Here is a 26,842-nt window from a genome sequence, read left to right as displayed (position 1 = left end):
CTCCTTTGTTCATATTATCACTCTTCCCTCACTTCAATAGTACTACAGGAACTTGGCCCATTGGTTAGTTGTGGATTTCTGCACCTGCTTCCATCTGTTTCTGGAAGAGGGCTCTAGCTTCTCTAGAGCTATGGATTGTAGTCTAGTTATCCTTGTTTTACATCTAACACCCGCTTGTGAGTGAATACATACTTGTGTTTGTCTTTCTGAGTCTGGGTTACCTCACTCAGAGTTGGACCTTGACTCTTAATTTAGCTCTTTACCAGATAAACGTTATCAATTTTTGCAGTACAGGATGCTTATGATTGTTGAGTAAATGTCAATGCTTAGAACATCCCCCAGTGCCTAGTAGAGGTGCTGTCACAATGGTTCTTCATGTTGGACATCTCTTATCTGTAACTGAAAATCTTGGCTATTCCTTCCTACCCATTCACTATTTGGTAACAAGTTCCATGAGGCTTTCTTTACCATGTTTACCCCAGGAGCAGCAGCATCTCCTTCCACCTGGGCAGAGTTCTTGGCTTTTGTGCTTGATCTTGATTGTTTTAGAAAGCACAGGGTGAACACCCTTGGGGATCTGTTGGATATGCCTGGCGTCCCATACCTGCCTTGCAAGGATTTAATCTAACATCATCTAAGACTTAGGGGAGGGAGACAAAGGATAAACATCCCCTCTCTGCCCTAGGCGGGTAGTTCTGAAATGTATGTTGTATGGTGGGTAGAAATTCCAGGGGTACGCAGCATCACATGCCTGAACACAAGCTTTGCTGCTCCTCTAAGTGTTCCTTCCCTAAACAAACAAAATGAAAAACAAGCCAACACAACCTCCCTCCCTCTCTGCGTCCCTCCTGCTGCCCTGTACCTCTTTTTCTCTGTGAACACTTTCCCAACTGAACTCTATGGAACTGACCTTCAGCTCCAGCTCCGTTTACAGGGCAGACAAGGGTGAAGGAGTGCAGTTTTAGAGTTTCATTTTGTAAGAAAATATTCTAAAATTGTTTATGGTAATAGTCACAAAACTATAAACATAAAAAAGCATTGACTACTAGACTTTGAATGGGTGAATTGCACAGTGCAAAAATTATATCTCAGCAAAGTTGTTTCTAGGAGAAAGTGCATCCCATTAGGAGTATTGAGCCTCTAAATTATTTTAAGCAGGAGTTCATATCACCTAAGCTGACCTTGAATTTGACATATAAGCTAAGAATAATCTTGAATTTCTGATCATCCTACCGCTGCCACCCAAGTAGTAGGAGTGTAGCTAGCACTATCAGCTACTGTTTATACAGTCCTAGAAATCAAACATGACTACTACTGAGCTATACCCCCAGATCTAGCCTCTAAATATTTGACAGGCAAATATAATGCATGTATTACCTGGCCTTTGATTGCTGATACCTGGCTAACTAGGACATTGCCCAGATAAGTGTCCTCTTGTCCCCGCAACAGTACTTGCATATACTGTTGTGCTGCCAAAGAAAAGAAAAATATTGAAGATATTCTATTGTTTATGTATTGCTGGGGATGTTTATGCTGTGCTGTTTTGGACAAAATAAAAGAATTCTGTTTTGAGGGAATACAAAAAAAAAAAAAAAAAAAAAAAAAAAAAAAAAAAAGAAGGCACTAACAGCTGTTTATCAATTCACAACCAGTAATTGTCCAAAACATAGTTTTTGTTTTGTTTTGGGCTTTTTTTTCCTCATATGTGGTTTTCAGGGTGCAGAATCTGGGGTCCCAAGAGGTGTTTCCTTTCAGACCATCGCTAATAGGCACAGGATTACTGAAACCTATAGGTAGAAACCTGCTGGTAGTTCAGGAGGCAGCAGACTCTCTGGTCACCCTAAAAGAAAGGAGCAAGAAGATCATCTGCCCCAGAAAGTAGTGCTAGAGCATTTGAATGCCTGCCAGAGACACTGTTCAGAGTAATTGTTAGGGAAACACACCTGAATGCCTCAGTGATGTAGATGGCCACACTGCCTGCCTCCCAGTGCAAGTCCATCGGTCTGAGTACCAAAACCAAGGCGAAGAGAAAAAGAAGGAAGAGTAGTGAATTAGTTTCACCCTGAGGTGAGGTGTTGACTGCTGTGTATGGGCATGGTGGGAGCATGGTTTTGGCATTGACATTTGGAGACTCGGAATGAACCTAGGTTCTGCGTGAGGGGAATCAAGCCAAAGGAAGACGACGTGTGAGGGCAGAGCATTAACTATTTGCTTCTATTAGCCCTAATTCCTTCGGTGCCTCAATTAATTCCTCCCTAAACAACCAGCTGAGCTGAACTGTGTACTTCCTGCCTGTGACTTTGACTAAATACTTGCTCAGGGATGCCCACAGTCCTAACCTACCCATCCTTAATGTTTCTCCATTTTACCCACAATCAATCCAGTGCCAGTGTGTACAGCAGCACGGAAGGCTTCTGGTGAATCCTAAGTATTGGGAATTGACTTCCCCTCTGCTCACTGATGATTCCAGGATCACAGGCTGACTTCTCCCTATACACTCAGGACAAAGGCCCTGTGGGGGAGGAAAGAGTGATTTGTAAACAGACATAACAAGGACAGAATACTCATGGGGAAGACTTGGGAGGAACGGGCTGAATACCAAAGAAAGAAATGTAAAGGCCAGCAAGGTGAGGGAAGTGAACAGGAAAAGGAGGGGAGGCCATGGGCCCTTTCTATTCCTGAACTTAAAGGGTGCAAGCTCCAAAGGTCCTCACATTGTGCACCTGCTACAATTTTGCCTCACATATGGCTCCAGGAGTGAACATAAGAGCAAGTACACTGCTTTTTTTGTTTATCCATTTTAAATTACATTTGCGTATTTGCCCAGGTGTGTTTGTGTGTGTATAAGAGAGAGAGAGAGAAAGAGAAAGAGAGAGAGAGTCTGTGCTCATGTATGCCTCATTGTGGGGATCAGAAGGTAACTTTAGCAGTTAGGTCTCATCATCCACCATGTGGGTCTCTGGAATTGAACTCAGACCATCATCCATGGCAAGCAATTTCACTTGCTGAACCATCTCATTAGCCCCCAACATGCACATTTACATTTTCCCTGGATGTGCCCACCAAGAGACCCTTATCCCTGTCTTCAAAAGCAATTGATGGTGCATTCAGATACATTCCATATCAGGTCAAGTACTGAGGAAGTGGCCAGGGCTCAGATCCAGCCTGTCTGCAGTGCCCACCTCCTCTTCTGTCAGCAAAGTTTCCAGTTCCCCAGTCTCCCTTTGCAAGGTCTTAGGCACCCATACATCTACAAATGAGCTCAAGCTGAACTATAGAATTTCTGCTGGGTAGATAAAAACCATCATTCCTCAGAAACTTGTGAAATGGTTTTCTATCAAGGAATTCTTCTCTCGGCTACCAGTTCTCCTTGATTCCTCCACTGTGTTCTCTCTCTAGTCTCTGATCGTCACTACTATCTTCTCTAACCCCGGTAGGGTCCAGTCTGTTTTTTCTCTTCTCTGGACTTCCAAATGCCTCTGGGTATTTTCTTTCTATTACCCACAATAAAAACCTTATTCCTTGGGGTGGAGAAATAGCTCAGTGGTTAAGTGCACTGGATTCTCTTCCAGAGGTCCTGACAACCACATGGTGGCTCACAACCATCTATAATGGGATCTGATGCCCTCTTCTGGCATGCAGGTGTACATTCAGACAGAGCACCCATATGCATAAATAAATAAATCTTAAAAAACAAAACAAAACTATCCCCTAATGGAGTGAACAGCTTTTTTACTTTGGCACCTTGCACACAGCCTTCCCAGCCTCCTCTTTGTCTGGTAAGAATTGGTATTTGTTGTATAATGAGGAATATTGTCTCTTTAAGTTTACAATATAACAATTTATATTCTTTTGGTTTTGTTGATTTTTTAACATAATTCTTTATTGATTCTTTGGGAATTTCACATCATGCATTCCAATCCTGCTTGCCTCCTAGTCCCTCCATATTCATGCCTCATCCCTTCAGCATGCCCCCAAAGAACCCTCCAAAAATTAATTAAAAACAAAGCAAATGAATAAAAAAAAAGCACCTCACTCTTCCATCTTTCCAACTAATGGCTTTGGGAGCTGCTGTGTATCTCACAATATACTCTTTTGTCCGATCAGCCCCACCTGCAAAGTGTTCGTTGCTGTGAATCATTGGTTTGGTTCAAGGCCTCTTGCACACCATCATCACTGTACCTACACTGAACTCCTCTCAGACACCCCCCACACCCCTCCCCACCACTGTTGCCCTGAGTCATAGAGATCCTACTGTTATCCTTCCACAAAACCAGTCCCTTCATGATCTCCTGCAAGTCAAAGATGGGATAGAGATTAGGGTGGGCCAACCCAAAGCCCAGGATGTGGGTCTGAGTGGTAGCAGGGCTGGCCAGTCAGGGCCACTGGGAACACCTTCCTCAAGCAAGGGTCAGAGCCATCTCTCTCAGCCCATACCATTGCTTCCAGCTTTTCCACAACTGTGGTGAGGGGGCAGGACCATCTCTCCGGAGTTGGGGTGCACAGCTCTCTCATGAGGGGTTGGGCCAGCTCTCTTGCTGCAGTGTCCAATGACAGTCAGGAAGAGTGAGGGATGGACCAGCTCAGCCTAGCCCTTGGATTTCAACACACATGGGTCCTATGACCCACTGTAGTACCACAGGCCATGGGCATTATCACAGACCCCAACTTCAGTAGAAACACAGACCCAGACATGGCCCTTGGCAGAGGCTTGGGCCTGGCATCACAGGCACTGTTGACAGCAAGGCTGTCAGATATCAACATGATCTCAGGTGGCTGTTCAGAACCTAGACATCCATATAGTGGCAACTGGAGCCATAGACTTCAACCCAGACCCTGGCTGCTGCTGGGTCATAGATCCAGACATGGCCCTTGGCAGTAGCCTGGGCCTGAACAACACTGTGGTCCTGTGTAGCAGTGTAGGCCATCCAGATCTGAGGCCAGGTAGTGGCATTTTCCTTCTACAACTGGAAAATGTAGTAAGTAATTGAGTGACTGTTTACATAGACTGTGCAGTATAAGTTGAAGAACTGCAGAATAATCCTGTAATGCCCAAACTAAAACCTTTACCCCCCTCCATTTCTTCCTAGAAAGAAACATAGGAGCACAGAGAAAGGAAAAACAATGCCTTATTTTCTCTTTCATGACACAATGACTTTCCTTCTTATACTTATCTAACACAAGTTTCACAAACTAAGCAAGATATGTAACTCTGATAAAATGGCTAATGGGTAGTGCTGTCAGCTGCTAAACTAGTAAGCACTTTAATGCCAGTGGTCCAGTCCCATATCCCTTCCCCTGCCAACTGAAGCATTTCACTGAAACATTTAAAACATTGCAAACATCCCAATTAAAATGCCCTTCAGATCTAAAAGAAAGAAAGGAAAGACTTGGAATCTCCTTGTGGAAAGCAGGAAAGAATGTATCAGTATGAGGTCACCTGGTCCCAAACTGCTTTTGAAAGGCAAACATGCAACAGAAATTTCTTTATCAAACAATACAAGGGGGCTGACATTTGATCAAATGTCACTTTCTAGCTTTGACAAGAAATTTTGCATGAAAAAGAAGTATTCTGAATGCTGTGGCCATGAAAAGTTAAGTCCCAACAACCCAGAAGGAGCCAGAGGTCAAACTGCTTAAACAGACAGGCAGATACTTCCACCCACTACACTCTTGGGAGACCTTGGAAGCTCCTGGAGGCTTTAAGGAGGAAAAGGGTGGGCTTGTGCCTTGCTTTAACCCACATCTTTCTGTCTTTTCAGACATGGCTCTGAGCTCCCACATAGGTAAGTGATTGGGGTGGGGGTGAGAGAAGGGTAGCATGAACACCTTCAAGTGTCTAATTTGCTAAACACATAAATTCCCCCTAAGTTCCCTCCTTCAATATCCCATCATCAGACCAATAGCAGAACTTAGCTGTAAGGAGATCTTTAGCACAAAGCCTAGGTAAGTGCTTACTCAGGATGGTTAGGAGGAAACGGTGTATTTCCTCCCCTGACATCACAGTCTGGTTATTTTCCCTCGAGTTAAAGTCCACACTTAAAGACAATGTTTCTTACACATGGGAGGCATTTAACACAGGTTGATGAAATGGAAGAAACTGTTCACAATATGGAATGATTTGAGAAGAGTAAATCAAATAGTGTTCGCCATTGCTCTTCTAAGAGAGAGCTTTACTGGATGGGATCGTTTCTAACTTGCAGAAGCCACACAAGATTATGCTTAAGTAAACAGAGTGTAGGACCTGTAGCTTGGTGCAAATTCCTGATAAACCATGCTGATTCCTTTACCTTTGACTTGTTAATGTCTCGGTAAACCAGCTTCTATCTCTTTAAATTAAGAAAATTGTATCTATGCCATAAGATAATTGATGAGAAAAATTTAGATGTAGGAGGTGCTTGGTAACAAAGGACAAAGGACAAAAGGTTTTTTTTGTTTTATGAGGAAAAAAAACCTCAGTCCTTAGCACATCATCTTCTGCTTTGTTTGCATTTGTATGTATTCTCTCAGATTTAACCCAAAGAGGTCTTCTTTTGACTTGTGTTTCTTACTGGCACTGACCTTAGCTTATTAGTCTGGTTATGACTGTCAGACAATTGCATGTCCTTGTATAAAGTGATGTCTCTATGAAGAGACCTGTGTCAGTCCAACAGAAGAGTCATGGCAAGGTCATTACCCTCTTTACCAATAAGGATAAGCTGAAATAATTACCTCCTTACTATTGGTTTATCTGTGCCATCAACTTTCACATGCAAAGCTCTCGGTTCCTTTCATATTCACTCCCAAAGACATAAGACACCTTAAAAGAATCTTTCATTGTGTAATAACTGGTTTCTTCAAATAGCCGTAGGTTTTTTACCTTCTCTGTATCTACTAAATATGAGAAGTCAGAAAGGAAGAAAGCAAGGCAATGACATTGAAATTACAGTTAGAAATCTAGGCCTGCAGCTCTCCCTGAAATGTTTACATCATTACTTATCCTTGGAAGCTTGTTAGTCTAGTGTCTTGAAAGTAAGCAATCCATAATTTAAGAAGAGTCCAGATGAGGTGATCCTCCAAAGGCCAACATTGGTCATAGACGAATAAGAAGGCACTTGAATGTGCTTCCTTGATTTTAAACCAAGAGCATGAAAATCCTTGGCAGCTGAGCTGCCTCCAACAGTCCTAACTTTCTGTTGTTATACCTTCATTGGACAGTGACGATGTTCCAGAACAAGAGCTCTGTAGGCATTGCGGAGATCCTCAAGGTCACTGTATTATTGGTGAGCATTTAAAAATTAGACACAGCTAAAAAGTTCATTAAAAACATCCTTATGTGCAATGACTAATTTACTCTGATGGTTACATACCTGTAACCCTGACACCCAGGAGGCTGAGGCAAAAGAAGTTTAAATGTAGGTCCAGCCTGGGCTACATACTGAGACCTTGTCTCACCCAAATAAAGAACAAATATGGAAACAGTCTAGCAATGTATAAAAAAATGAAATACTATCTTGATAAAGTAATTCTGGTTCAGTCATTGTAAAGAAAGTATAAACATTTTCTATTAGCTACCTTTTCCTGACATAAACAACAACAATAAAAAATGAATGATTTATTTTTGGCTTATTATTTCAGAAGGTTTGGTTTATTGTCATTAGTTCCCTCCTCCTGGAGTTTCTACAATGTTCCCCAAATACTACTAGTAACTGGGGACCAATCCCTCGGTACATGAACCCTTTGCACAGTGGTTCTCAACATGTGGGTTGCCACCCCTCTGGGGTTGAATGACCCTTTCATGGGGGTCACAGATCAGATATCCTGCGTAACAGTAGATTCATATGGATTGTTTCCTCAGAGTAGACATTAAAGCACAAAATGTTGCTGCTGTATCAGAAGTTGTAAAAAACTTTCTGACACTTAATGAGTACTGTTAACCTTCCTTCGGTGAACTTTTCTGTCTTACCCTTCGGATGGAACAAATTCTATTAAGTACTGTGTAGCCAAGCAGCTCCCCCCACACATCATTCCCAGAAGATTTTCTAAAGATAACACATGGACAAATCCACCCCAAACCTTCTAGCAAAGCTAGCCCTGTGCCTCTGAGAGGATGAGGGCAAGATGGGATTACTTATAAAGAGGTGAATCTCATTATTGAGTGTCCAACTTCCTGGTCTTCTTTAATAGGAGTTTCAAGAACTATATTACAGAGAAGCACATCCATTAACAGAGCAATGAAGGTACCTGGCACCAGGAACCAGAATGAATAAGAACGAATAACCATAAGCAAATAGCAGGTCAGACTGTGATTACAAAGAGTTTGTTCTTGTGAGCCTAGCTGCATCACATCACCGCAGTCTTCCTACTGCTTCTTGACTGAGCATTTACATTATTAGAGTGCAAGCTTATTTCCTGGGATGTGTCATTTTTAAAGCTCTGTAATTGTGTTGTAGGGGGAATACTGTTTGTGCAAAAGTCTCTGTAGACTTTGGAACACACATTTGCCAAATACCTATCCTATCCCCAGCCAAAAGTTTCCTATGGACTTTTATGTTGGAGTTTTGTGGTTGATCTGTGCCCCATTTGAGCATACATACCATATCATCTGGCATCCCATAGGCTTTCCCAAGACTAAGAAGCTGTTCTCTTAATTATTTCAGCACAGAAATGAGTCCAAGGAGCCATTCTAGGTGGTCCACTGCAAACAAATGGTGGTGTCATGTGGGACAACTGGAATGTTTTATAACATAACTCTCAGGGAGAGAAGCTCAAGCAGATCAACAACTGGCATAGCATTTTGATTTCTGACAGGTGTATTAACCACAACACTTCCATACAGTAACACCCTCACTTCACTCTTGTATGCATAATGGATGTGATTGTTTCACAGTTAACACTGGTGAGCCTCTAGGGTGGATTCAGTTAGAGTTTTCATTGACCAATTTCTCAAGCAGTTAATCCATCCAGGAGAATTCTAAATTCCTACCATAAATGTACAGAAACTTGCTCTTTGTCACACTCTTCCCTTACAGTGTGTGAGCCTCACAAACCGTGTCTCCTGTTACCATAGCTTTGGGGAAAGGGTTCTGTGGTTTATCCATGAGTTACCTATGGATCTGAGATGTCCTGAGTATCCTTCATATTTTCAGGGTCTGCTCTGCTTCTGTAGCTTTAAATGTATTCACATGATTCTTCTTCATCAGTTCTGTGGTTTCATTCACTGAAAATGTTTGCATATAAATATTCAAATGGAATCACATTCAAGCTCTCATACCACAACAGTAAAATTCTTATAGAAATAAGTCCCATAATACCTCGTTATTTCTCATTAGTTTATTTGGTATCTAGCTCTATATATTCATGTGGGAGGAGCGCACACACTTGTGTGGGCATGTACACATACATGTATATGTCAAAAGTAGAGAAAAACTCAGGTGTCATTCCTTAGGCAGTATATGCCTTAAAAAAAAATACAAGCTTTCTTTGGGAGTTTGAATGTAATTGGGCCCCATAGTGGGGAGTGACACTATTAGGAATTGTGACTTTGTTAGAGTAAGTATGGCTTTGTTGGAGGAAGTGTGTCACTTTGAGGGTGGTCTTTGAGGTCTTACATATGCTCAAGCCATGCCCAGTATCACAATTCACTTCCTATTGCCTGTAGATCAAGATGAAGAGCTCTCAGCTCCTTCAGTGCCATATCTGTGTGCATGCCACCATTTCCCACCATGATGACAATGAACTAAATCTCTGAAATTGTGAACCACCCAATTAAATGTTTTGTTGCCATGATCATGGTGTTTCTTCACAGCAACAGAAACTCTAAGGCAGTTTTTCATTGGCCTGGAATGCACCAAATGGGCTAGGCTATCTGGCCAGTGTCCCTGGGGATCTGTCTATCTCCACCTCCCCCATTCTGGGATTGCAAGCACTTATCACTGTGCCCACCTTTTCTCTTTTCTTTTTCTTCTTTCTTTCTTCCTTTTTTTCTGCCATTTTTCTTTTTTGTGATACAGGCTCTAGGGAAAGAATGTGGGTACTTGCAAGGCAAGCACTTTACCAAGTGAGTTACTGCTCTGGTTCCTAACAATAGCCTCAGCAGTCTTGTTTTCAGTGACTACTATGTTCCTGCACTGTGCTGAGCTGAGATATTGTCTTTGTTCTGACTTGCAGTCTAGTGAAGATACCAGAATACACTGAAAGACCCTCAGTGCTCTGAAAGAGAAGGCTTGGGTGCAAAACAGGGGGTATAAGATACAGTTTGCCATGAGAGGCATTTCTGAGCTCTGGGAAAGGGGCACTATGCTGGGAATGAAGGATAGACAGGGTCACTTGCATAGATCAGGGATGAGAGAGATGAACAGTAGAAGGAACAGCATGTATAAGTTTTAGTCAAAGAATTTTATCCAAAACTATGAACAAAGGTAAAGTAGATGATGTACATGGAAGAAAACACAGATGTCTTGACCAATGAGCTCTGTGAGGAAGGACACATTAATATTTGTCTTCATCTTAAGAGAAGTTGCATTCATTTCAGTTATTACCATGTTAGAGCAGTGAAATGCTTATAATATATAACTATTAGAATAATTAACTATGCTATTAATTTTGTACTCTCCAACTGCAAGTTCTGTATGAAAATTCAAATGCACTAAAACAGTCACAGGTGTGACTTGTTGCTTGCATGTGATCTTTCTCAAACCTGATATTAAAAATATTTTTGGATTCTATATTTGCTCTGACGCATCTTCTAAAGCATTGGTTGGTATGTATCACAGTGTTTTCATGCTTAGCTCAGTAAATGTTTGCAGAATGGTAAGAAAAAGAGTGGACTTGGGGCTGTTGTATGAAGAAGTCATAAAGAGTACTATGCTCTGTAATTCACCCACAAATTCATTATGATACAAGAGAAGAAAAAGTAAGTGCGGATACGAGCATGACTTCAAGTAGAAGCATGTTTCCCTCTGCCAGACCCTTCCTACTTCCACTGATTTCTGCATTATGAAAGGACTCTCCCTCTTCGCAGCAACTGCAGTGCTGTTATCTGCATCAGGTGTTGGCCAGGGTAATCAGAGTGACAACATACCCATCTGTTTCAAAGGTGGCTCCTGCCACTGGGATCTGAAACCATGAAACATCAAACAGATTGCAGTAGATCCTCCCCTCTTGTGTGTACAAAATTGTTTCCCCAGAGCAGTGGGAGGCTATAAAATACCTTGGCCCAAACCTGTGAATCTAGTTAAGCCAGCTTCTGTTCTGCAAACCTGTGTGAAAAGGTGCCTATGGTAAGATATTGCCTTATGTGAGCTCAGTGACACAAAGATAAATGTGCTACAATCCCAGACACAAACAGAACTCTAATTCAGAGCAGATGGCACTTTTACTATAGAAATTAAAAACACAGGAAGTGTTAGGAATGCATGTGAGTTTACTAAAGCAGGAGCAGAGAGGTAAAACAGAAAATGGCCACAATGAACACGGAGTTTTCCAAGTTTCTGCTCTACCTCAATTATTTTTCTTTAATCACAATACAGGGGATGAGAAACTGGTGTTTTTCACTTCTATAATTACATTGTTAAACTTGATGACACTTAAAAGAAGTTACATATGCAAATATCCAGTGACTCAAAGAGGAAATTACAAGAAAAATTAGAAAGCCACTTGAGATGAATTAAAAGAAAATACAGCATATCAAACTGATCAAATGTTCATAATCCAGTTCTTACAGGACAGAATTATAGCAATGCCAAGAGAGAGGGAAAGCCAGGTCCATAGTGAGACCCCCATCTCAAATGCCAAGAGAATACCTTTCTTTTTCCTCCTCTGGAGAAGATGCTTATATTCAGAATAATCCAGCATTTGACATAGCATATAGTAAGCTTTCCAAAATTCAGCCTCTAGCAAAACTAGGCTGTCTCAAACTCCAGAAAGCAGAAATGTCTACCCTTCTACCAACAAGGTGGGGAAAATACCCAAATACAGGCAGACTAAGGGTTCAAGTTGTGAGAACGAAAATCCTCATGGGAATGTGTAAAACTGGGTGATCAGGATCTATAGTGATTTCAGATGTGCTAAGTGTGTCTGTAATGGGCTTGATTGTGCTTTCCTATTGAATATAAGTTAGAGAATTGAAGGCACAAGCACAGAGTCTGAATATAAGATAGATTATTGAAGGCACAAGCACAGAGTCTGAACACTAAATCACTGTGCTTTGTAGTTTTGTTTGGCCTCCAACTCACTATGTAGACCAGGCTGGCCTTGAACTCACAGAGATCTGCCTGGCTCTGCCTCCTGAGTGCTGGGACCATATCTAGTCAATATGCTTTTAAAGTAGTAGAACTTAAAAATTACAAAAAAAAAGTACATGTCAGAGAGAGAGAGAGAGAGAGAGAGAGAGAGAGAGAGAGAGAGAGAGAGAGATGAGAAATTCCACATTAAAAATCACTGGAAAAGAAGAGCCACCTAAACCTAGAACAAGCAGAAGGCAAGAATATCTCTTCCCCTTCTCCATGCTCCTTCTCCAGACAACTGACAAATCTACAAATCTACATTTTTTCAAACTCTACTAAAATAAACCTTGAGCTCCCATCTGAGTTTATTTTGAAATTCTTTTATCAATGAGGCTAAGAATTTGCAAAAGAGAGTCCAGGTTCCTTGGCAACCAAACTAACAATGGAGAGATTAACAGGGTGAAATAAGGTTTGGGTGGCTGACATGGGAGCCATGGTCAAAGCTCAAGACAAAGTAGTTTAAAGCTGAGGGTGGCTTCATAAGAGAGGGGCAGTTTTGAAGAACAGTGAGACATTTCAGAGCACATGAATGGGGCCTAGAACAGCTAATGCCCTGGGGACTAAGTCCCTCTGGGCTCTGGGTATGTCCGGTGACTTCCACTTTTCCTTTTTGTAATTTAATTTCAGTCTTCTCTGTTGAGTAGGGTTCTGGTGAGAAGACTGAAAGCAGTTGTGGTCCTTTGGGGGCGCAGTCAGGGATCTAAAGGAAGCTTTTCACTGCATGTGTGGAAAGAGGGGATAAAGTGGAGACAAGGAAAAGTCAGTATGACCTTGAATGTACAGCAATCCCAAAGGCTTTTCCAAGAGCTAGCCCTGGGGTTTCATGTGTTCATACCCAGACACATGCCACCGTACCCAGTGCCTCTTTAAATTAAATAAAAATCCAGGATGGCAGTCTCAGGCAATAAAGTATTTTCCATGCAATTCCGAGTATCTGAGTTCAATCCCCAACACCCACATAAAGAGTTAAACATGGTGGCACACAGCTATAACCCCAACCCTTGGGAAGTAGACACTAAAATTTCTTGGACTAATTTGCCAATAAACCTAGTCTAATGGTGAATCCCAGGACCCAGTGAGAAACTCTGACTCAAAAAAATAAAGTTAGATGGCTCTTTTGGAATGACATCTGAGGTTGGCCTCTGTTCTTCCCATGGATACACACAAATGTGTGGAGACACTCCTTCCCCTTACTCCAGGGCCTGGGCTAGTTTAGGTATTGTTTATAAACACAGTGTTGGTGAAAATAAAGCAAAATGCTCATGAACTGAAGGTCAGCCAAGGCTACATAGTTCTAGACTAGCCTGAGCTACCTAACAAGATTCTGTCTTACAAAACAACTACTAAAGTGCCTAGTATTGGACATGGCTAATAGAACCATCTCATCAGACAGTTCACTCAGCACTGCTCTAGGACATACGTGGGTTCGTATTTCACTGGGTTCGTTTAAATCTGAAAGTATGCCTAATACTTGGAGTATATTTGTACTTTCTTTTCTAGGAAGAATTTCTTAGTGTTTGTAAAATTCTTACAGAGCCATTTTCTAAAATCACCGAATTATTAAAATACTAAAGTATGGTCTCACTAACTCAGTAGTGAAATGAAATTTTACTTAATGGTCTAGTTTTCCTATTAAAGAATGTAGAAGACTGAATTTTGCTTACCCTTCCCTTCTTTTACCTGGGAAGCAAAAGAATCCATAGCACATTCATGAAATTTTCTTTCTAAACTAAATCAGAATGCGCAAAGACATATGACCCAGAGCAGTAATAATTATGCCATGACCAGCACTTGTGAGGTTCAGAAGGACTTGGACCCACAAAGGAAAGTGAAGGCAAATGTCACATTGAATCCAAATTGACATGAAAATAGGCGTATTAATGAATGATAATGAATACAGGCATAGTGGTGGAACACGTGGGAACATCTGAAGGATCTCAGGGGTATGAGGGCCTCAGCAGACAATCTTTGAAGCTCACTGCCTCAGGATGAAGGTGAACTCCAGGGGGAGTCTCCAAGAGCAATGTCATTGCAAGTTGCATTATTGTGGAGGTGGGAAGGATCCTCACCAAAAACTCTTTAACTCCATCTGACATAGTGCTCTATCATCTGCCTTACTGGGGACACACGGACACACACACAGAGAGAGAGAGAGAGAGAGAGAGAGAGAGAGAGAGAGAGAGAGAGAGAGAGAGAGAGAGAGAGAAGAAGAAGAAGAAGAAGAAGAAGAAGAAGAAGAAGAAGAAGAAGAAGAAGAAAACGACCACAGCTGTCCCTGCTACTGTTTGTTTCTGAAATATCAACACCTGGCATCCCACATGCTCACTCTCATAAGGAGGAGTTATTGCTTTACAAGGAGTTATTGCTTTGCCTGAAAGGAGACCAAGTATGGAAACAGCAAGCATATGTGAAGATGGTGGCTGACAAATGGCTTGTGTCAAATTCTCTAGGTACAAGTATGTGACCCTTCCTGAGGAGCCTGCACAGATGGACCCTCCCATGGATGGGGTCTCTGGTCAAAGCCAAAGGGGGTTGAGGTTTCAAGAGGTCTTTGCTTAGGTTACAGGACTGGAGCTTCAGCTCCCAGTGCTAAGGGGCCATCATTAACCATGGAGGTCACTGGTCCTCAGGAAAGCATGGAGTCTACTGGTGGCTCACAAACAAGACATCAGGTGTCACACGCAGTATCACAGTTCATCCCAGACAAAGTTATTTCCCTTTGATAAATTAATTATTCAGTTGATATTCAAAGGCTTTTCAAGAAACCATAGACTGTTGACATTTTCCTTAAGATTCACCTTGCACGTGTTCTCATAGCAGAGGAGTTAAAAGAACACATCTTAAAGTGAGAAGCCTGCATGTGACCCTCAGCTCTACTATCTGTATTCACAAAACAGCCTCCTACCCCTCTGAGCTTCATTTTCCATGTCAGGAATAGCAACAGTAACAGCATCTGCTCTAAAGGGCAGTGAGGCCTAAATGGCATGAGCTTTGTACCATTCATAACCACGCCCAGATCAAAGTCCAGGCAAAGTGTTGGCAGCTGTTGTGAAGCCAGAGGGGTCAGTTGGCTTTCTGAGTAATCTTTATGCCAGCTGATGAATGCAGAAGGGTTATAGCTGGGATTGTGTTTTTAAATTTTTGTTTGTTATTTGTGTGTGTGTGTGTGTGTTTGTGTGTGTGTGTGTGTGTGTTTGTGTGTGTGTGTGTGTGTGTGTGTTGCACTGTGTCATGGATATGTGTAGAAATTAGAGGATGACTTTCAGGACTCCATTTCCTCCTTCCACCATGAGTTTCAGAGATAGAAGTTAGGTCCTCAGGCTTGACTTGCAAAAGCTGGTATCAATAGAGGCATCTTGCTGCCCTTTGAAATTTCTAAACAATGTTTTACATTTACTTAACAGGTGGGTATAGGTAGGTACATCTGCCCCAGTGCAGGTGTGGACATAAGAGGATGACTTTCAGAAGTTGTTTTTTGTGTGACTTTCAGAAGTTGTTTTTTGTGTGTTTGGTTAGTTGGTTGATTGGTTCCAGGAGTTGAACTCAGGTCATCAGGTTTGGCAGCAAACACCTTTACCCCCTGAACAATCTCATTGGCCCCTGTTATAGAATTTAAATAGTTGACCAAAATTCACTAAGGAAAGTTCAAGATGAATTTTATTTCAACATAAATTTCCTATGAAGATCCAAATAAATCCAAAATTCATTTACCACAACTAAGAATTAAATTATATTTGTTGCTCATCTCCTTGAGCTTGGTCTAATACTAAGTGACAAAGAAGCTATTTGACAGTCCTGATCTTGAGAAGGTTCCTTTCCAGTACAAAGATCATTACAGGTCTAAGAAGGTACCAGATCCTCCGTAACTCTCACAAGGTAAGAGTCTATGTCCAAGAGTCAAGTTGGAACTTATCTCTGTCTGCTATCCACATGGGAACAGTGTCTTTAACTCAATCCAGTAATTCCTAAAGCAGGCTTGAGAACAGAATACTCTGCATTCCCTTCCACTGCTTCAACTTAGAAATGTTGTCTAAGCTGGGAGAGAGGCAACTTGTCACACAATCTTTTTGCAGTTGAGTAGGGTCTTCTGATTTTCAGTTCAGTGTTTGCCTCTCTTAATTGAATGAGTATCTTTCTTTGATGATATGACCACATTGATGAGTATTTGAATTCTGTCCATTGTAATAGAATGCTTCTGTGAAGTGACTTAGAATATATATCAGTCAGGGTTCTCTAGGGAAACAGGAATGAATGAATGAGTGTGTGATATTTTCCCTTTATTGAAAATAATTTTTTTCTCACGTACTATATCCTGATTATCGTTTCCCTCATTCTACTCTCCCCAGTGCCTCCCACTTCCCCTCTCATCCAGATCCACCCCATTTCTGTCTTTCATTAGAAAGCAAACAGGAGGCCGGGCAGTGCTGGTGCATCCCTTTAATTCCTGCACTCACAGGCAGGTAGATCTCTGTGAGTCAGATGCCATTCTGGTCTACATAATGAGTTCCAGGACAGCCAAGGCTATACAGAGAAACCCTGTAAGAGGAGGGAAGGAGGGAATCAAGCAAGCAAGCAAGTCAGCAAAAAGGCTTCTAAGGGATAATAATAATATAATTTAAAAATTAACACATCAGACTAAGACAAAACAAACAGAAGGAAAAGAGCCAAGAAATGGAAACAAATGTAGATCCAGAGACTTACTTGTTCACATACTCGGGATTCCATAAAAACACAAATCTGGAAGCCATAATACATATTCAAAAGACCTGTAGGGTAAAATAAAAATAAAAAATAACACATTTTAAAAAGTAAAAACTTCAACATGACATTGAGGCAAGGAAAGTCCAAAGATGCCATTTTCTGTTGATTATCTACTGCTAGGCATGCAGCCTACCCTCAAGGTAGTTTTTTTCCCCAGTGAGACACCCTTTGAGAAACTAAATTTTCATTTGTAAGTGGTTATCAATTGCAGACAGCTTCTGGGTTAGTGATGAGGGCATTTGTCCACTTCTCCCCTCAGCTCTAGGATGCCATCTGGTGCTGACCTGTGTAGGCCCTGTGAATACTGCCTCAGTCTTTGTGAGTTCATCTGTACCTCAATCCTATTGATCTACACGGCCCTGTTTTCTTGGTTTCCTCCCTCCCCTCCAGCTCTTAAACTCTTTCTGACTCCTCTTCTGCAGGGTGTCCTCAGCCCTGAGAGGAGAGATTTGATGGAGACATCCCATTCAGTGTTTAATGTCCCAAGATCTCTTACTCTGCATTTTGTTTGGCTGTGGGTGTCTGTATTTTTCTCTTTAGCTAAAGGAGGAAACTTCTCTGATGATGGCTGAGCAAGGCATTGGTCCATGAGTATATCAGAATGTCATTAGGAATCATTATTATTGCAACTTGAGGGGGGTTGTCCCTTCCCTATGTAGTCTTAGGTTCTTGGTCACCCAAGTAGTGTCACGTATGATTTCCATACTGTAGAATAGGCTTTCATTTGAAGCAAATATTTGTTGGTTACTCCCACAAACTTTGTGCCACCAAAGCTTTAGCATACCTTATAGGAAGGACACCATTGTAGATCAAAGAGTTTGTGTCTAGGTCGATGTTCACATTTCTTTTTTGGTAGTGTGCAAAGTACCTTCCTGTACCAAAGATGCTAGCATTTAGGGTGAAATCTCTGTGTAAGCACCAGTTTGACATCTTTATATTCAATGAGTTGTGCAAGTGTTACCTTCATCAAGACCTTGCTATAAGTTTGTAGAGAGCAACAGCGACAAAACCTTCACTTTTGGACAAGAGATGTCCAAGTAGGGCTCAGTCTTCCCATTGTTGTACAATTTCATTTAGATCAACTTTGTGTATGTATATATTTCAGGAATTTTCTACTGTATTGGGGTTACATACTACCCCTCAAGTGGCCCTTAATTATAGTGGCTTATAGGCTGTGGTTCAATTATTCCAACAATGGCTGTCTTCCAACAGAAAGTCCAAGAATACAAGAGTCATTCAGTCCACAAAGCTGGATGTCTTAGCGTGTCTTCAGTATACACTGGAATCCTCAAAAACTGGACTCTAATACCAGTGAAAGAATGAATTTGCCAGTGGCAGGGAGGTTAAATAGGAAAAGAGAAATCACTTGCTTTTTCCTTATCCTTTATAGAGGCTACTACCATAATGTGGCCCAGATTTAAGATGGCTCTCCCCTGCTCAAGAGATCTGGATTTAGGGTGGGTCTTTCCTCCTCAAATGATCCAATCAAGAAAAATCCCTCAAGGGTGTACAAGCAGTTTTGGGTTTTTGTTAATTCCAGATGTAGTCAGGTTGTCATCACAGAATGTATGTAGCTCACTGGTTGCCTATGGAATGATTGAATAAATACTGTGAGTGGGCAGTTAAGGTTATATGATTTCAAGCAATAGATATTGGGCAATTTAAACTCAAAATGGAACTGTTGAAAAATAGGGGAGATTATACTGAACCAAAGCAGTACATAACCACATGGGGTTCAGAAGAATGGGAATCTGGAGATTTGGGTAGCAGGAAAGAACCAACAATTTATCCAGCTCCAGTCAGTTTTTGTTGACGTAAAGAGTTTTCTCATTCTTATCTGACTTAATCAAGATCAGATGCTGAGAAGTGGGCTCACATAGTAAAATGCTTGTGTTGCAAGTTCAAGGACCAGATTTTGATTCCCTGAACCCAGATTTTTAAGCTGGGAGTCCTAGTAGTACTCGAAATCCATCACTGGGGAGGTAGATATTTACTGACTAGCAAACCTACTCTAACTAGCACATTACAGGCCACTGAGGGACAAGGTAGATGGTACTTAAGGAGAGGCCTCTGGCCTCTATATATATGCACATACATGTGCACCCGCACACATACACATGCATATACTAATGTGCATTTGTGCATAAACACAAAAATGATTTTTTTAAGATTAAAATTTCAAGAGGAAGACTACCCATTTGCTTATCCTTGAACCTCAGCACCAAGAGTGTATATCTTGTTAGAACAGCAGTTCAGGTACTTCTATAGTACCACTGTAGGAGTGTGAAAGATGCTGAACAACAGACATCACCCATCATACCTGACTTCTTTTCAGGTTAGCACAGGCTTCTTTAATGAAGCCTCCCCAAGGTCAAGTATCATTATCACCACATTATCACTACCCCTATCATAATCATAGTTTCAGTCATCTATAATCATCTATGGTGGGAAATTATGATCTAGAAAATTCCAGAAATGAACAGTTCATTACTATAAGATTTCACGCCATTCTGTAACATGATGGACCCTCTCACCCTGTTTATTCTTTTTCAAGATGTGAATCACCCTTTTGTCCAGTGTTTCCATGGTGTATATACAACCTTTTGCTTTAGATATAAGGTGTCTCCTCAAAACTCATGAATTGAATTCATGGTTCAGAGCCTTGGAAGTTGATTGGATTATGAGTCCTCTGACCAAATCATTATATGAATCAATCCATTTAATGATTCGTGATTTGATGTCATTATTGGGAAGTAGTAAAAATTAGGACACAGGGCCTTTCTAGGGAAACACTAAGGAACATGCCTCTGAAGAATGTAATTTGTCCCTGAACCCTTCTGGTCTCTTAGCTTCCTGGCCACAATGAGGTAAGCAGCTTCCCCTGTCACAGATTCCCACTGCTATGATGGCCTGCCTTACCATGGGCCTGTGATCATGAATCCAGCTGACCGTGGAAGGAAACCTCTGAAATTGTATGTCAAACTCAATCTCTCCTTCTGTAAGTATTTGTTCAAATATTTTGTCATAGGCATTCATCAAAGTGACTATTGCACTCGATGGCCTGTTCAGTAGCCAGCTCACTTGTTATATCAACAGTTCCTGTGTTTCCATTTACCCTGTTTTACTTGAAAATAGCCCAAAGCACAAGAGTAGTGATGCTGACAGGTCAGGTATGTCAAAGGACACCTGTGAAGTACCTGCTTTAAGTCAAATAGTGAACATTTACCATCAGTGTATGTATGTGGAAGTTAGCTCACATAGGGTCCAGTAGTAATACAAGTTTGGAATTTGCTGGCTATTTTCAGAAGTGTCACCCATGGGGAAAGATGACAGTCATGAATTGTTTTCCATATAGCTTTGCGTGTGAGGAATACTGAGAGTAGTCAGGGGATGATAACACAATCTTCCTGTCTTACAGAAAAGCCATTGCCCTTTTGATGAAGATGGGTAACTCTGTCCAGGTTTTTGTGCCCTGTTTGCACTGACACCACAGCATGGGTTGTAATAAGATTACACTTAGTAAACCTTTCAGAATTGAAGCTGAACGTTTGCTGTTCTCTGTGTGTCTCTTCTAAAACTCCCTATGCAATTCCTGCTCTCCCCATAAACAGGAAACTCACACGTGCACTCAGTGACACTCCAGAAGGATCTGCATTTCTTCCTTTCTGAGGGCCCTGAATATGTATTTGCAATGATACACCTCTAATCTGTGAATTGTGTTGAGTTATTCACTGCCCATTTATCAGTTTGTGCCCTTTCACGGTGACAAATGTGGCCCCTTTCAAGTTTCAAAGAAGCCACTTTTTATCTGGGCCTTCTGCTGCTTTGTTAGGGAAATGGAAGGCCCGGAATTACTCTTGAACTTTCCCTTGTGGCTCAGGGGTCATGGGAAAATGGATGTGAGGGTCACAATGTGATTCATCATTGCCTGACGAATGGTGTGACATCCTCTGTCCCTGTGAGGAGGTCCACTAGTAAATCAGTGTGAAATAGTGATATCACTGAGTGGCACAGGAGCAAGTGGCCACTCCTGGCATTGCGGTGGCGTGCACATGGCATAACAAAAGTGAAAGGAGGCTAAGGGATCCCCCACCCATTTGCTGCTTTCCTCAGAGGAAGAAGCCCATGTCCAGGCCCTTCTTCCTCTCGTCCGTCGTCTTTCACTTTCTCCTGTGTTAGCAGTAGGGACGAAATACCTGCACCAGAAAAACCTTGACATTTTGTCAAATAATGAAAGATGTGTAAAATGGCCTTGAGAGAACCTGTCTAGACTCAGTTTATTCTCAGACATGTTCTTCGTAATTAATCCCATCATGCAGTGAGTGTCCTCATTCTGGGAACTAGAGAGTTCTCTCAGAAACAAAATCAAGTATTTTGATTAGTGCATACCTTCATGGCTTCTAGTTCCTCCCCTATCCTACTCTCTTTCCCTCCCCCTCTCCTCCTCCCCCCATCCCTGCCCCCACCTCACTCCTGCTCCCTGGCCCAGGAGGAGTACTACCCTTAGCCCTGAGAAAGGTCAGCTGTCATCTTAGAGGCAAAATGACATTTGGAAAATGTCCATTTGTGACAGCTTCGTGCACATCTCCAGTGAGTGTCCTCTTGTCTGCTAGTCAGTCTGTTATCCTGTCCTTCCTTCCATTCATCAGGTGTTTACTTCCAACTCCCATCTATCTTCTCTCTACCAGGATCCTGCGAGAATGGAATAAGCTTCTGTCTTTGCCTCCAGTTTTTGAGAGAAGGTTGGAGGGGACAGGGAAGCCCAAAGCAGGAAGTGGTCCCAGAATCCCTGTGGCAATCACAACCCTAACCTAAACATGTTGAGTGGACATCAAACCTTTTGACAAGACAGTGTTTACATGGGTGTTAAACAGGGGTCAGATGTGTATGCAAAGCACTGTGTACCATGAAGGTCCAGAGAGCATTCGAGGACACAGGATACTGAAGGTGCCTGAACTCCAGAAGCTCCTTGACTTCTGCATCTCCAAAGCATCCCCTGTAGCATTGTGTCCCTCAGAGTCAGTCTGAGCTGGTGCCTTATAAAGGATGTTTAGCATAGCCAGTGGGGGATACACATCATACCCCTTCTGTGCAGCATCCATAGGTGGCCCAAAGGAAAAGATCATTTTGTTGTCTTGCCCACCCACAGACCCTGCAAAGGGAAACAGAGGCCAGTGTTCAAAAGCTCTGAATAGCAGCCCGTGAGGCTGGTCTGCTGCATGTAGTGCTCAGGTAAGTTTTCTATGTCTGCCCTTGCAGAGATAATACTTCTTTGAGAGTGTGATGAATGTCCGTGATCTATTTGCAAATACAGAGAGCAGACATCTGACTCTGACATTGTTTTAGGAGATTTCCAAGCCTTTTTGAGCCCAATCAGGGAGCCCCCTAGACTCATAGTCTACAGATTAAGAGTGTCTGGCTTGCACAAACTCTACTTTATCTTTGCATGTGTAAGTGGATGCTTGTCCACATGAATATGATAATGTATGCAGTGTGTGAATGGAGGCACCTAAGACTGACATTGGGAGTCTTCCTCAGTTGCTCTCTTCCATTGAGGTCACTGAGGCAGGATCTTTCAGTTGAACCCAGAGCTCACAGATATGACTGGTCTACCTACTCAGTTTACTCCATGGATCCTGTGTTTCCTTCCATTTTATGAGCATTATAGGCATTATAGGCAAACCTCTACCTGGAGTTACCATGAGTTCTGCAAAGCCAGACTTTCCTGTCCTCACACTTGTGTGGCAAGCCCTTTATCGACCAAGCCATCTCTTGTTTTCTACCTCCTAGAAATTCTTCACTTTCTGTCGGGAATTATGCTGCCCAGTTCACTCCTTGCAATAGTGCTATGCTATAGAACTTTGTCATCACTGTCTTACAGATGAGAAAACTGAAAGGTGAGAGGAATTACCAACTTTCCCAAGGTCATACATTAGTAAGAGGCACAAGCAGAATCAAGTTCCTGGCTGCAGAAACCATTCATCATAACCACCATACAACCATTTCCACACAGTGCATTATAAGTTTGAAGACAAGGCCACAGGTTTGGGGGTGTCAAACAGTGGTAGAGTACTTGCTTAACATTCAGGATACTGGGTTCCATCCCCCCCTCAAAAAAAAAAATAAGAAAAAACAGTAAATGGAAGAAGGTGTCAAATATCTTTCATGACACAAATGCATAGTTAAAAGAACTGTAGTGGCCTATTTTATGCCATGTATCATATACCTAAGGCAACAACCAAGAATACATATCTCACACAGAGTAATGTTTGTTTCCAAGTTCTGTAAAAGAAAAAAAAAACTGATGCACTTACCAAACACAATTTAGAGAACTATTTCCCAGGCTGACCACAGGTAGAAACCCTAACTGCACACTACTCAAATCACAGGCCCAGCAGATGTCCCCAAGTATCATTTCAGGGCTGACTTGTGGTTACGCTCAAACATGCCCTAGATTTAATACATTCCTGCAGATCTTGCCAAGCTTAGAATTGTATTTCTTTTTACTCTGCCCTTAAGTACCAGTAAGAAACAGGATGGATTATGCTGTCCAATAGCAGAACTTGAGTGGCTTCATTTGTCTCTCTGACCATGTCACTATTCCAGAAGTCTGAGGAAGTAAGATATCCTCACCATCTGAGTGCTGCCGGGTCAGATGACACCTTCAATGTGTGCAGCCTTGCTCTGTGATTGACCTGGGTGACAAAACCACCTCAACTGTTACTGACAGAAGTAAGCATGTTTCCATCTCAGGCCATTGGACTCCCCAAATCAATTCAAGGAATGCTGCTAACTATGAGGCACATATGAGGGTGAAGCTTCTCTCTCTCTCTCTCTCTCTCTCTCTCTCTCTCTCTCTCTCTCTCTCTCTCTCTCTCTTTCTCTCTCTCTCTCTCCAGGCTCTGTGTAACCCTGGGAAATGGTCCCAGGCCTGGATTTCCTTGAGAATAGAACACTGGGAATAGGACTCCGGGACTTGAGGTGCTAGGCAAGCACTGCCCCTGAAATGGCGTCAGCGCCTCTGAGATGCTCTTGTGGAAAATGACAATGTCAACCTCATACACAATTTTAAATGTTAGTTGACTAATCTTCATTTATGTAGATTGACTACACCACTGAATTTGGTATAACAGAAAGGATCACACTATGTGAAGATCTGAGTTTAGAATACACATGTTGACTATTAAAAGCAATTTGGTTTTATATGATGATGTGATATGGTATATCAGTATTGAGAAAATAATTAGTTCTACCTCATATCTACGGGTATGAGAGATTGCTGGAGACCAAAACAAGGGAACTGATAGACTCTTTTGAGGTGCCTTCTGTCACTGGTTCAGGACCAAGATAGCAGATGAAATTGTCTGTTTGCTCTGGGTTATAGAGCCAAAGGCTGGAACACACACTGGTCTTGGAAGTATGACCAGCTAGACTATTCTAAAATCTGATGGGGCTATTTACTACAAAAAACGGAATTTCTAAATGTATTTCATTTGCTTTCTATATCCTGGCTTACATGTAATAACATATTTAAGCAGTAAAGTAGCTAACTTGGCAGCAGTGCAGCTTTAATTAACATATATGGTGCATTATCTCTTTAATAAAATAAAATAAAAAGCAAGAAAACAAGGCCATTCTGCCAAAACATTCATAAAAGTCTGAATAAGTTTGAAAGATGTAGTGGTCTGGAACTCCTGATCCCCTGACTCTGCCTCTTCAGCATATCTTGCTGTAGCTGTGAGTCATAAAATAAGTCCTGGGTTGGAGAGCTCACTCAGCAGTCAAGAGCACTGGCTGCTCTTCCTGAGGACCCAGGTTTTACTCCCAGCATCCACATGACAATTTACAAATCCAGTCCCAGGGGATTTAACACCTTCTTCTGGCTTCTTTGGGCACTGAACACATGTAGCACATAGACACACATGAAGACAAAATACCCATACACATAAAAATAAAATAACTGACAGTAATAAGCTACATGCCCGTCAAATAATAAGTTAATGTTTTTATTACTACCCCTTTTGTTCATAAATGGGTTGGTGAATCTTGGTTGATCTAACTTGATTAAACCTCAGATTATCTAAAACCCGGTGTCTGGATGGATCTCTAAAGGTGTTTCCTAGAAAGATGCCTGAGGGTGTTAGCCCTCTCCCCTGGTGGGGAACACCTGGGGTGACTATTCAGATACAAAGTCTGGGGGAAATGTGGATACTTTGTACCTGCTCACCTTCATGCCTCACTAGTGTCTTCCTAGTGATGTTGGTTTTGCTCCAGGCTTCCACTGTGGACTGATGCCCAGAAACACTGAGGGAATCCTCCAGGGCCTTATTGCTAGATTAGAACTCCTGAGGCAACCAGCAGAAGTAGTGAGCAGCTACTGGGTTTTCAATTTCTCCGTGATGCATCAGACACCCATTGTTGGACTTCCCAGTCTACACAGTGCAAACCAACCTAGTAGATCTGTTTTTGTGGTGTTGTCCCTTTAGATGACCCTAGTAATACAATAAGCAATTGTTATTAATCATATCTTACTCTTTTGTTATATTTGTCAAGATAGACTTTTCAGTTTTTTTTTCTTAAAGGCAGATGGGATAGGTGTTATTTAGATAGGAAAATAACATGTAAGGAGAACAATGTAATGTTTCCCCTCTATACAAAGGACTCAATAGCTAAGCCAGGTCTAAGACATGATTACACTCAGCTCAATTACAACCAGCCACAACTAACAGAGTAATTGTTATCGTCTGCATGATTACCCATGTGAAAATAAGGGATGGGATTCATTTTTTTTTTATGAGAATGGTAGATGTTATGTGGAAAACACAAAAGAATTCAAGAATAAGATAGCTTTTGTATTATCTAAGAAAATTTGTTAGTCCTCAAAGTTTGTCTTCTATCCATAAATATAGAGCTACATCTGACTCGTTTCGACAGCTTGGAATATTATAGAATGCCATGATGTTTTCCACTTAGTGTGTTAGGAAACTTTCACACCATTAAAAGTTCTTGTAGGGTCAAATTGATGGCTCAGCAGGTAACAGCACTTACCACCAAGTTTGATGACCTGAGTTTCATGCCTCAGACCTACAAAGTGGGAGGAGAGTACTAGGATCACTCTATATCCACTTGCCCTTTTATTCCAAAAAAATTTAAAGGTTTTTTGTTTGAGTGTTTCACTTGTATCTGTGTGTGTTATGGATGGTTCCTCCTACCAGCCTGATCCCATTACCACATCAGCCCCAAATAAACATTCAGATGTTATATTAGTTATAAAGCTGTTGGCCACTGGCTAGGGCTTCTTATTGGCTAGCTCTGTCTTAATTACTATTAATCTATTAATCTAAGTATTTCCACGTGGTCTTATCTTACTGGAGAAAGGTCCGGGGGCCTGTTACTCCTCCGGCATCCTACTTGACAACTGCCCTCTGCCTACACCTACCAGAATCTTCCTCATCTTCTAGACCTGCCTATCTTGCTGCCCTATTGGCCACAGTGTTTTATTCATCAACCAATAAGAGAAACATATTTACAGAATGACATCTCCCATCATATGTGTGTGCACCACAAGCATGCCTGCTTCAGAAGGTGTCAGATCCCTTGGAACCAGAGTTATAAACAGTTATGACCCAGCATGTGGGTGCTGGCAACCAAATCTGGGTCCTCTGCAAGAGCAACAAGTGCTCTTACCTACTGAGCTATCTGCTAATGGCCTCTCTTCATTCTTAATGCTACTGTTGATAATGTAATATTGAACAACTTCAGTGTCCATCTCTTATGATTATATTCAGATAATTTCATAGAAACAAGATTACTGA

Source organism: Phodopus roborovskii, unplaced genomic scaffold (genome assembly GCF_943737965.1).
Source record: "Phodopus roborovskii unplaced genomic scaffold, PHOROB, whole genome shotgun sequence".
NCBI classification, from domain to species: Eukaryota; Metazoa; Chordata; class Mammalia; order Rodentia; family Cricetidae; genus Phodopus; species Phodopus roborovskii.
Note: the sequence above shows the minus strand (reverse complement) of the source record.